This window comes from Arachis stenosperma, chromosome 9 (genome assembly GCF_014773155.1).
Source record: "Arachis stenosperma cultivar V10309 chromosome 9, arast.V10309.gnm1.PFL2, whole genome shotgun sequence".
Classification (NCBI taxonomy): Eukaryota; Viridiplantae; Streptophyta; class Magnoliopsida; order Fabales; family Fabaceae; genus Arachis; species Arachis stenosperma.
Window position 1 is genome coordinate 116245902 of NC_080385.1, and position 4177 is coordinate 116250078.

Sequence of the window (4177 nt, forward strand, 5' to 3'; positions counted from 1 at the left end):
GTAAGGATGCTCATCTCCTTGCATCATAGGCAAGTTGAATGCTAACCTTACATTTTCCGGACTAAAATCCAAGTATTTCCCCCGAACCATAGTAAGATAATTCTTTGGATCCGGGTTCACACTTTGATCATGGTTCTTGGTGATCCATGCATTAGCATAGAACTCTTGAACCATCAAGATTCTGACTTGTTGAATGGGGTTGGTAAGCACTTCCCAACCTCTTCTTCGGATCTCCTGGCGGATCTCTGGATATTCACCCTTTTTGAGTGAAAAGGGGACCTCGGGGATCACCTTCTTCAAGGCCACAACTTCATAGAAGTGGTCTTGATGCACCCTTGAGATGAATCTATCCATCTCCCATGACTCGGAGATGGAAGCTTTTGCCTTCCCTTTCCTCTTTCTAAAGGTTTCTCCGGCCTTAGATGCCATAAATGGTTATGGAAAAACAAAAAGCAATGCTTTTACCACACCAAACTTAAAAGGTTTGCTCGTCCTCGAGCAAAAGAAGAAAGAAGAGAGTAGATGAAGAAGAAATGAGGAAGAAGGGAATGGCGTTTGTATTCGGCCAAAGAGGGGGAGAAGTGGTGTTTTAGGTTGTGTGAAAATGAAGGGGTGAAGAAGGGTTTATATAGGAGAGGGGGGGAATGGGGTTCGGCTATTATGGGTGGGTTTGGGAGGGAAAGTGGTTTGAATTTGAAGGGTGAGGTAGGTGGGGTTTTATGAAGGATGGATGTGAGTGGTGAAGAGAAAGATGGGATTTGATAGGTGAAGAGTTTTTGGGGAAGAGGTATTGAGGTGATTGGTGAATGGGGGAAGAAGAGAGAGAGTGGTGGTGGGGTAGGTGGGGATCCTGTGGGGTCCACAGATCCTGAGGTGTTAAGGAAAAGTCATCCCTGCACCAAATGGCACTCAAAATCACGTTTTGAGCCATTTCTGGCGTTAAACGCCGGGTTGGTGCCCATTCCTGGCGTTTAACGCCAGGTTCTTGCCCTTTTCTGGCGTTTAATGCCAGTCTGGTGCCCCTTTCTGGCGTTAAACGCCCAGAATGGTGCCAGACTGGGCGTTAAACGCCCAACTGCTAGCCTCACTGGCGTTTAAACGCCAGTGGGTTCTTCCTCCAGGGTGTGCTATTTTTCTTCCTGTTTTTCATTCTGTTTTTTGCTTTTTCAATTAATTTTGTGACTTCTCATGATCATCAACCTACAAAATAAAATAAAATAACAAAAGAAAATAGATAAAATATAACATTGGGTTGCCTCCCAACAAGCGCTTCTTTAATGTCAGTAGCTTGACAGAGGGCTCTCATGGAGCCTCACAGATACTCAGATCAATGTTGGAACCTCCCAACACCAAACTTAGAGTTTGAATGTGGGGGTTCAACACCAAACTTAGAGTTTGGTTGTGGCCTCCCAACACCAAACTTAGAGTTTGACTGTGGGGGCTCTGTTTGACTCTGATTTGAGAGAAGCTCTTCATGCTTCTTCTCCATGGTGACAGAGGGATATCCTTGAGTTTTAAACACAAAGGATTCTTCATTCACTTGAATGATCAGTTCACCTCCATCAACATCAATCACAGCCTTTGCTGTGGCTAGGAAGGGTCTGCCAAGGATGATGGATTCATCCATGCACTTCCCAGTCTCTAGGACTATGAAATCAGTAGGGATGTAATGGTCTCCAATCTTAACCAAAACATTCTCTACAAGTCCATAAGCTTGTTTTCTTGAATTGTCTGCCATCTCTAATGAGATTCTTGCAGCTTGTACCTCAAAGATCCCTAGCTTCTCCATTACAGAGAGAGGCATGAGGTTTACACTTGACCCTAAGTCACACAGAGCCTTCTTGAAGGTCATGGTGCCTATGGTACAAGGTATGGAAAACTTCCCAGGATCTTGTCTCTTTTGAGGTAATTTCTGCCTAGACAAGTCATCCAGTTCTTTGGTGAGCAAAAGAGGTTCATTCTCCCAAGTCTCATTTCCAAATAACTTGTCATTTAGCTTCATGATTGCTCCAAGGTATTTAGCAACTTGCTCTTCAGTGACATACTCATCCTCTTCAGAGGAAGAATACTCATCAGAGCTCATGAAAGGCAATAGTAAGTCCAATGGAATCTCTATGGTCTCATTTTGAGCCTCAGATTCCCATGGTTCCTCATTGGGGAACTCAGTGGAGGTCAGTGCACGCCCATTGAGGTCTTCCTCAGTGGCGTTCACTTCCTCTCCTTCCTCTCCAAATTCGGCCATGTTGATGGCCTTGCACTCTCCTTTTGGATTTTCTTCTGTATTGCTTGGAAGAGTACTTGGAGGGAGTTCAGTAATTTTCTTGCTCAGCTGTCCCACTTGTCCCTCCAAATTCCTGATGGAGGACCTTGTTTCAGTCATGAAACTTTGAGTGGTTTTGATTAGATCAGACACCATGGTTGCTAAGTCAGAGGGGTTCTGCTTAGAATTCTCTGTCTGTTGCTGAGAAGATGATGGAAAAGGCTTGCCATTGCTAAACCTGTTTCTTCCACCATTATTGTTGTTGAAACGTTGTTGAGGTCTCTCTTGATTCTTCCATGAGAAATTTGGATGATTTCTCCATGAAGAATTATAGGTGTTTCCATAGGGTTCTCCTAGGTAATTCACCTCTTCCATTGAAGGGTTCTCAGGATCATAAGCTTCTTCTTCAGATGAAGCATCCTTAGTACTACTTGGTGCATTTTGCATTCCAGACAGACTTTGAGAAATCAAATTGACTTGTTGAGTCAATATTTTATTCTGAGCCAGTATGGCATTCAGAGCATCAATCTCAAGAACTTCTTTCTTCTGACTTGTCCCATTGTTCACAGGATTCCTTTCAGAAGTGTACATGAATTGGTTATTTGCAACCATTTCAATTAGCTCTTGAGCTTCTGTAGGCGTCTTCTTCAGATGAAGAGATCCTCCAGCAGAGCTATCCAAGGACATCTTAGATAGTTCAGAGAGACCATCATAGAAAATACCTATGATGCTCCATTCAGAAAGCATGTCAGAGGGACATTTTCTGATTAATTGTTTGTATCTTTCCCAAGCTTCATAGAGGGATTCACCATCCTTCTGTCTGAAGGTTTGGACTTTCACTCTAAGCTTACTCAATTTTTGAGGTGGAAAGAACTTTGCCAAGAAGGCATTGACTAGCTTTTCCCAAGAGTCCAGGCTTTCTTTAGGTTGAGAGTCCAACCATATTCTAGCTCTGTCTCTTACAGCAAAAGGGAATAGCATCAGTCTGTAGACCTCAGGGTCAACCCCATTAGTCTTGACTGTGTCACAGATTTGTAAGAATTCAGCTAAGAACTGATGAGGATCTTCCAATGGAAGTCCATGGAACTTGCAATTCTGTTGCATTAGAGAAACTAATTGAGGTTTAAGCTCAAAGTTGTTTGCTCCAATGGCAGGGATAGAGATGCTTCTCCCATAGAAGTCGGGAGTAGGTGCAGTAAAGTCACCCAGCACCTTCCTTGCATTGTTGTCATTGTTGTTGTTTTTGGCTGCCATAGGTTCTTCTTCTTTGAAGAATTCGGTCAGGTCCTCAACAGAGAGTTGTGCCTTAGCTTCTCTTAGCTTTCGCTTCAAGGTCCTTTCAGGTTCAGGGTCAGCTTCAACAAGAATGCCTTTGTCTTTGTTCCTGCTCATATGAAACAGAAGAGAACAAGAAAATATGGAATCCTCTATGTCACAGTATAGAGATTCCTTTAGGTGTCAGAGGAAAAGAAAAGTAGAAGACAGAAGTAGAAAATTCGAACTTATCAAAGAAGATGGAGTTCGAATTTTGCATTAAGGAATAGTGTTAGTCCATAAATAGAAGGATGTGAGAAGAAGGGAAGTAATTTTCGAAAATTAAGTAAAAGATTTTGAAAACATTTTTGAAAAACACTAATTGATTTTCGAAAATGAAAGTGGAAAAGAAATCAAGTGATTTATGAAAAAGATTTTGAAATTGGAAATAAAAAAGATTTGATTGAAAACTATTTTGAAAAAGATGTGGTTAAGAAGATATGATTAGTTAAAAAAATGTGATTGAGAAGATATGATTTGAAAATAATTTTAAAAGATATGATTTGAAAACAATTTGAAAAGATATGATTTTAAAAATTAATGACTTACCTAACAAGAAAAGATATGATTCAAACATTAAACCTTTCTCAACAGAAAAGGCAA

At 41.3% G+C, this 4177-nt stretch overlaps 1 non-coding gene across 1 annotated transcript; it reads left to right on the forward strand.

Annotated features, from left to right (window-relative positions):
- The first annotated feature begins 3001 nt into the window (after nucleotides 1-3001).
- LOC130952083 (small nucleolar RNA R71) lies at nucleotides 3002-3109 on the forward strand. The gene has a single exon (XR_009074263.1). It is a non-coding gene; the product is annotated as a small nucleolar RNA R71 (small nucleolar RNA).
- Nucleotides 3110-4177: the final 1068 nt, after the last annotated feature.